The sequence below is a fragment of the Coregonus clupeaformis genome, chromosome 20 (assembly GCF_020615455.1).
Source record: "Coregonus clupeaformis isolate EN_2021a chromosome 20, ASM2061545v1, whole genome shotgun sequence".
Lineage (NCBI taxonomy): Eukaryota > Metazoa > Chordata > Actinopteri > Salmoniformes > Salmonidae > Coregonus > Coregonus clupeaformis.
The window spans coordinates 65251968-65260545 of NC_059211.1; the positions used below are offsets into that span (position 1 = coordinate 65251968).

Consider the following 8578-nt stretch of genomic DNA (forward strand, 5'->3'; position numbering starts at 1 on the left):
CTTGGTAGTTATAATCCATGTTACATTATGGTACTTAGTCATGTTTGTGGGTGGTGAGGCTGTTGTTACCTTGTGTTCTAGCCATGTCTGTGGGTGGTGATGTTGTTAGTCCTACTGTTCCATTGGTCCTATCTGTTGGAACATATGAGTCAAATAAGTTAGGTGGAAACCCGAGAGAGAGAGAGAGAGAGAGAGAGAGAGAGAGAGAGAGAGAGAGAGAGAGAGAGAGAGAGAGAGAGAGAGAGAGAGAGAGAGAGAGAGAGAGAGAGAGAGAGAGAGAGAGAGAGAGAGAGAGAGAGAGAGAGAGAGAGAGAGAGAGAGAGAGAGAGAGAGAGAGAGAGAGATTTGTCCAAAGCATAAACAGTTACAATTGATTTCCTCCAGAATTAATTTAATATCACAGCTTGTTAGTTGTAATGTCTGAAATGAGAGATTCATCATACCTGTTCCTGATGAAAAGTGACCAGTGATATCTCCAGATGTCAGAAACATTGCAGAGAGGTTAGGGAGGATTGTGGAGGTGTTTGGGGATGCTGCAGAGAGGTTAGGGAGGATTGTGGAGGTGTTTGGGGATGCTGCAGAGAGGTTTGGGAGGATTGTGGAGACATGGGGTCTGGAGGTGACAGGTGACGGTGTAGGAGTAGGAGGAGCTGTGAGTCAATAGAAAGTACATATAAACACCAATACTGAAACAACTTTATATCAGGGGATATAAGTCAGGAAGTTCATTACTAGATATCAATTTACATGTAGTGTTCACTTACCATCTGTAACTGTGAGATACACCTCTTGGTATGTGTCCTTTATAAATCTCTCCACTCCACACCATTAGGTCCCAGAGTCTGACATCTTCAGGTTCTTGATGGTCACATAGAAGATTCCATCTCCCTTGTCTTCTATACTGTATCTACCTTGAGATACATTCTTTCTCCCATTAGTTTGAACCAGAATGTCTTCATCAGAACATGTCCCCTTGCAAAAGCGTTTGATGTTGTTCCCTGCCAATGTGAATGAGCAGCCCACAGTGACTTGTCCTCCTACCACCTCCTTCACATTTTTGACAGCTGACTCCACAACACACAGAGCTGTCAAACAGAAACACACAGTACAGTCACAACTGATGACCTGTGAGATATACTTTAACCTGCTCAAATCTTACTTTAACCCTGCATAAAACTTACTTTATCCCTGCACAAATCATACTTGAACCGTGCACATCTTCCTTTAACCCTGCATAATCTTACTTTAACCCTGCATAAACCAAGGTAAAAGACCAACATATCAAGCATTCTAAGTTCAGTGCATTATCATAAGGTACATGTGAAAAACAAACTCAGAACTGTAAAACCTTATAGACAAGTAAATTTTTTTATTCCTTCTGTACTATATAATCCAGACAGTAGTATATAAACTAGGGGTGTAACGATCCATCTACTACATCGATGTATCGATTTATATTCATATGATCCAACTACATCGATCTGTGCTCGGCGAGTTGGCCTTTTGGACAACATATATCGATCTAACATCGTTTTAAAATGTAATAAATCGATTGTATCGATACTAGGAAATAACCCATTGGATTTAAGCACGTCAGACTTTATATGCAGGGGTGCACATAACTGGTACGCAGATACGCAAGCGCGACAAAAATCAGGAATGCGTAATGCCACTTGTGTTACTACGCGCCTTTGCGTACTTGACCGATCTTCTCATCTAACCTTACACATGACATGTTGCTTGTCAACTACTGTCAGGGATGTCCAAAAAGCAACAGACATTAAGAAGCTTCTTTGGCGTTTCGCCACCTACAAAGAAACGCCAACTGGAGCCAGAGCCGAAGAAAATACTTTTTTCGGAAAAGTGGCTTGAAGCTAACGATGAGCGCACTGAAATGTGGTGCAAGATTTGCCGCTCAAATCCACATCTAGCAGACAAAACAGGTGCATTTTATAAAGGCTCAAAGAATTTCAACCATCCTTTATTTGACAAACATGAAAAGAGCAAGGAGCACACGAATGTGGCGCAAGCCATTGCTAAAAGCTAGCCGAGAATAAATGTCCAGTCGCCCACTTGCCAGATAGCGAGACAAGCTGAATGAAGAACAGCGGCAAGCTCTGTTTAATATTTTTCTCTTTCCATAAAGCTAAACACGCACGTCCCATGTCTTCCTATTCTGAGGATGTTCATTTACTGAATGCTTTTTGATGGATCTGAGGACATCACAAAAACTGAGCAGGAAATAGTTTACATTGTGTCTGTGTCCAGCAACGGAGAGTTTACTTGGACTTTATTGGACTGATTGAATTGGGTGCTGACCGAACCGCACAGGCCATAACAGACGGACTTGTGAGACTTTTGGTAAGTTTCATAATACCAGATGGTCTGCATGGAGTCATGAAACACTGTTAAAAATATCAAGACTATTGCCAGCCATTAAAATGCAACTGGTTACCAGGTATTTATTTCAGTCACACTGGTTGAATTTTTGGCTAAAAGGTTACTGAATCGATTTCAAGTCACTGAATCGTTTCGGATCGTATCGTTCTAAATGAACGATACGATCTAAATGAATCGTATCGACAACCACGAATCGTGATACAAATCGAATCGTTGTTAAAACGAATCGTTACACCCCTAATATAAACTGATACAGACAGACAGAGCTCACCTGAGAGAAGACAGCAGGAGACAACATGGAGTATCTTCATTCTGGACAGTTAATCCTCAATTACTATACCGTTGAAGTTACTTTACTATCACAGTTTCTATACTGTTAAAGTTACTTGACTACACTACCAGCTAGCACAGGTCCACAACAGCTTCTCTGTCAGCTATTCGTTTGACAGCAGGGTGTTTCTGAAATGATCTGTCTTCCTTAGTTGAAAGCTCCTCCCTCCTCTAACACCCTCCTCTCTCTCTCTCTCTCTCTCTCTCTCTCTCTCTCTCTCTCTCTCTCTCTCTCTCTCTCTCTCTGTCTCTGTCTCTCTCTCTCTCTCTGTCTCTGTCTCTGTCTCTGTCTCTGTCTCTGTCTCTGTCTCTGTCTCTGTCTCTGTCTCTGTCTCTGTCTCTGTCTCTCTCTCTCTCTCTCTCTCTCTCTCTCTCTCTCTCAATTCAATTCAATTCAATTCAAAGGGCTTTATTAGCATGGGAAACATGTTTCCATTGCCAAAGCAAGTGAAATAGATAATAAACAAAAGTGAAATAAACAGTATAAAATGCATGTCAGAGAGATTGAGATAGTGATGGTGGTGGTAGAGTGGGTGGACATTAGCTGATACATCCTAATTTCTCTGTAGTGATCTCAGCGTCTACAGGTCTATATGTCCTGCTGAGTGAAACTGGTTCAATACGGCCGGATGTTAGACTTGTGTTGAAACTGTCAACTTCTCTTTTCTAAAGTTACCACGTTTGTTTCAGCAGAGGGGAACACATTGTTGAGATGATAATATAGTTGAAGTATACATCAATATATTGTATTACTTTTTCTTACATTTCATTGATCCAAATACAGTTTCTGAACAGAAGAAACATCCCTCCTCTACAACCAAACTCCCCCTTAATGAATGATGTCATCACATAACAGACAAGCAACTGAGATCTCAGTAAAATAAATTAAAAATCCTCCACATCGCCCCCTACAGAATGTTATCAGTACTGATGAATAAATATATTCTAATCTCGACAACCAGATGGTTATTTCTCTCTCTATTGATCCTGGGGACGAGGTTACAGTTATTCTAATAAACTATATGTTTCAACTCAGTCAATTCAGAAACTGAAGTGAAATTCCATTCATGAACTGAAAAGTCCACATGGAAAATGATGGTCATCAATGATAAATTGAATTGGGATTCATTGTCTGTATTGAAATGGAATTATATTCAATTCAATTGGACCCCAGTTTTGGTAACAAGAACACTGTGTCACAACCAGATGATCAGACGACCTCTTCTCTTCAGACTACAGATCATATAATTACATATTTGAACTTAATTACATATTAGACTTTAATTAGTGCTACAGAGTCTATTCAGAGTCTGTGACATTGTTGAGGCTCTGGTAGACATCCAATGCTTTGTGGTCCAGCGCCTGATAGGCTGATTGATAGAGGGAGGGGTACAGACACACACACACGTAAACATATATGTACAAACACGCACACATGCACACACACGCACAAACACGAATGCACACACACATAAACACATATGTGCACACACACACACAAGTAAACACATATGTACACACACACACACAAACACATGCATGCACACACAAAAACACACGAAACCACACACACACACACACGTGTTCTCTCTCTCTCTCTCTCTCTCTCTCTCTCTCTCTCTCTCTCTCTCTCTCTCTCTCTCTCTCTCTCTCTCTCTCTCTCTCTCTCTCTCTATCTCGCTCTCTCACCTCTCCACTGCTCCTGCATCAGGCCTGTTAGAGATTGACCCTTTGGATAACACAACATATATTATAACTCTGTGTGTGTGTGTGTGCAAGTTCGAACGTGTGCATGTGTGTGTGTGTGTGTGTGCGCGGTATGCGTGTGTGAGTAGACGTGTGTGTGTGTGTGCGTGTGTTTGATGGTATCTCACCTAGAGCCTTGTTGCTTTGCCAGAACCTGTACGTGTGAACGTTTGATTTATTTGATTACATATTTTTTTTACTTAAAGTTTACTTAAACGTGTGCATGTGTGATTTTTAAAAACCATTCAACCAAGTTTCTTTATAACAATTCAACACATGAATGTTTGATTAAGACAGACAGACAGACAAAAAGACAGACATACAGACAGAGAGGATAGATAACGAAGGTTTGAGTATGAAAAAATGTATGCACTCACTAACTGTAATTCGCTCTGGATAAGAGCGTCTGCTAAATGACTAAAATGTAAAATGTAAAATGCTTTAGGGTCGAGTGCTTAAAAGGCTGATTGGTAGAGGGCGGAGTCATGAGCAATGATTTCTGGGTCAGCGTTAGACACGGCTGAGGGGCCACTGTCATTGTGGGTGGAAGTTATATTTTCTTCTTCCTCACCATCTTACTCATCATCAACCTTTGAGACAGTGAGGAGAATCATGACTGTTACCATTAGGAGAAGACAGAAACACACGCGTGCGCATATGCCATAAATGAACCGTTGAATGTGTGAATGTCCTGACAAGGTAGGAAAACAACAAAAATCTGAAAAGTCAGGACATCGTTCATTTTTTGAATTTGTTAAAATGCTATTTTAGGGTTAGGGGTTAGGGGTTAGGGGTTAGGGGTTAGGGGTTAAGGTTAGGGTTAGGGTTAGGGTTAGGGTTAGGGTTAGGGTTAGGGTTAGGTGTTAGGTGTTAGGTGTTTACGGTTAGGGTTAGGGAAAATACAATAAAATGGAAATACATTGTAGTCCAGAATATGCACGAAAACAAATATTTGTGTGTGTGTCCTGTAAATACTTGTTAGTGTGAATGAAGACCTCTCTGCTCTGTTGACTGCTGTTTTGGTAGTACTGTTGTTGGTGATAGACTGGGCTACTGGATGATGTTGACAGCATGGTGTAGAGTGATGAGGAGGAAGTAAGGGGTTCAGGAGTAACTGCTAGGAGAGATCAGAGAACAGAGGAGAGGAGAGGAGAGGAGAGGAGAGGGGAGAGGAGAGGAGAGGAGAGGGAGGGAGGGAGGGAGGGAGGGAGGGAGGGAGGGAGGGAGGAGGGAGGGAACAGAGGGACGAGAGGGAGGGGAGGAGGGAGGGGGAGAGGGAGAGGGAGAGGAGAGGAGAGGAGAGGAGGGAGGGAGGGAGGGAGGGAGGGAGGGAGGGAGGGAGGGAGGGAGGGAGACGAGGCGAGACGAGACGAGAGGAGACGAGAGGGAGGGAGGGAGGGAGTGAGGGAGGGAGGGAGGAGGGAGGGAGGGAGGGAGGGAGGAGGGAGACGAGACGAGACGAGACGAGACGAGAGGAGAGGAGAGGAGAGCGAGAGGAGACGAGACGAGAGGAGACGAGAGGAGAGAGGGAGGGAGGGAGGGAGGGAGACGAGAGGGGAGGGGAGGGGAGGGGAGGGAGGGAGGGAGACGAGACGAGACGAGACGAGACGAGACGAGAGGAGAGGAGAGGAGAGGAGAGGAGAGGAGAGGAGAGGAGAGGAGAGGAGAGGAGAGGAGAGGAGAGGAGAGGGGGGTGTGCACAAGATCCAAATATTTTCTCTCTTTCATAACAAGATATGTATATAAACTATAGTTCTTGCTGTCAGTTTGAACCAGAATATCTGAACCAGTGCAGGTGTCCTCGTGGAACTATGTTATGTTACTCTTTGCGAATTTATGTGAGCATTTGATTTCCACCTGTCCTCCTAAAAGTCCAGTCACTGCCAAACCCTCTGACTCAGCTGGACACAGACCTGTCACATGAAAACATGAGAAATAGTCCAGTTCATATTAAAACCTGTCACCCCAACCCTTCATAATATGTTATGAATACATAAAACACACACTAGAGTACCTACAGTATGTAATTAAACTGTAATACAACTGAGTGAACTCACCTAACAGAAGCTAGCTCTCTCTCTCTGTCTCTCTCTCTCTCTGTCTCTCTCTCACATTCTCGCTTTTTCTCTCACTCTCTCTCTCTCTCTCTCTCTCACTCTCACACATTCTCACTGTCTCTCTCTCTGCCTCTCTCACCCTCTCGGCCTCTAACTAGTTCCCCCCATCTCCCTCTCTCTCTCTCTCTATCTCTCTCTCTCTCACATTCTCGCTTTTTCTCACTCTCTCTCTCTCTCTCTCTCTCTCTCTCACTCTCACACATTCTCACTGTCTCTCTCTCTGCCTCTCTCACCCTCTCGGCCTCTAACTAGTTCCTCCCATCTCCCTCTATCTCTCTCTCTCTCTCTCTCTCTCTCTCTCTCTCTCTCTCTCTCTCTCTCTCTCTCTCTCTCTCTCTCTCTCTCTCTCTCTCTCTCTCTCTCTCTCTCTAACACACATTATTGCTTTCTCTCTCCTCTCTCTCTCTCTCTCTCTCTCTCTCTCTCTCTCTCTCTCTCTCTCTCTCTCTTACATTCTCACTGTCTCTCTCTCTGCCTCTCTCACAATCTCCCTCCAATTAGTTTATCCCATCTCTCTCTCTCTCTCTCTCTCTCTCTCTCTCTCTCTCTCTCTCTCTCTCTCTCTCTCTCTCTCTCTCTCTCTCTCTCTCTCTCTCTCTCAATTTCAATTCGATTTCAATTTAAGGGCTTTATTGGCATGGGAAACGTGTGTTAACATTGCCAAAGCAAGTGAAGTAGATAGTAAACAAAAGTGAAATAAACAATAAATATTAACAGTAAACATTACACTCAGAAGTTTCAAAAGAATAAAGACATTTCAAATGTCATATTATGTATATATACAGTGTTGTAACAATGTGCAAATAGTTAAAGTACAAATGGGAAAATAAATAAACATAAATATGGGTTGTTCTTCACTGGCTGCCCATTTCTTGTGGCAACAGGTCACAAATCTTGCAGCTGTGATGGCACACACACACACACACACACACACACAAACACACACACACTCTCTCTCTCTCATATCCATGGCCGGTATTACTGTGGAGACCTAGGGGCTCCTTGGCCTCCCTACCATACCTCCTTGCCCACCCTACCATACTTCCTTGCCCGTCCAAATTAAATATTGAAATATTGATCATTTATTTGACAGAGACGCGCACCGATAGAAGGACGCATCAATCTCAGATAAAGCATCCGAGCGAGCGAAACAGCGCCCCTCTGTCTCTGTATGTGTAGACCATGTATCTAATGCTGTCTGGTCATAAAGAGTATGGCATGTCATACTATTTCTGTCCAGACAGCATCAGATACATGGACTACATATTATAAGAAAGAGGGCCGCTGTTTCGCTGACTAGGATGCTTTCTCTGGTGAGAGAGTTTCAGTAGAGAGGAAGAGGCGAAGCGACAGGGCTCACTCTCTCCAGAATCTGTCCAAAATAAGCCCAATGCGTTTCTATGGGCAGAATAAGCAGACCTAAGCTTGTCACCTGCTTTCCCTCCATTGGGACAACATTGTTAGGGTGGAGACATGATTATCTCCTCATTATATACAGATCTCTGGTTTCAGCCACTTCCGAATTAGGAAGGAAAGTTGGATGCACAGTGCACTGTCCGGATGCTGCCTCCCCCTAAAGTAAATTGATGTTTTGCCAAAATTATATAATTACTCCTGTCTAAGTAAAATCATTCAAAATACTTTACCAGAGAGCTTGACTTAGCCACAGAGGACCATTAGCTACTATTTGGGAAGCCAGCAATTTGGGCATCTCCAATAGGCCATCTCTGAGTTCCATGTGCTAATTTCTTTAGCCGCCAATGGATCACGTTGTATCAATGTGTCCACATGGCAAAGGCTGGTGCTCTTTCATTAGTTTCATTCCACCAAAATATGCATATAAAAACAATCATAACTTGCTTGCAGATAGGTAGAAATTGTAGGATAAATTGTAAGCTTCCCTAAACTTGAAAGTCATGAGCTGCCTATGGTTTTTATTACAGCACCATTAACAACATGTGTGGACGTCCAGGGAAAAACACGCG

At 43.1% G+C, this 8578-nt stretch overlaps 1 long non-coding RNA gene across 1 annotated transcript; it reads right to left on the reverse strand.

Annotated features, from left to right (window-relative positions):
- Positions 1–511: 511 nt before the first annotated feature.
- On the reverse strand, positions 512–2812 carry LOC121554043. The gene is made up of 3 exons (XR_006657137.1): positions 2672–2812; positions 765–1085; positions 512–650 (listed from the first exon to the last, which is right to left on the reverse strand). It is a non-coding gene; the product is annotated as an uncharacterized LOC121554043 (long non-coding RNA).
- Between the last annotated feature and the right edge of the window lie 5766 nt (positions 2813–8578).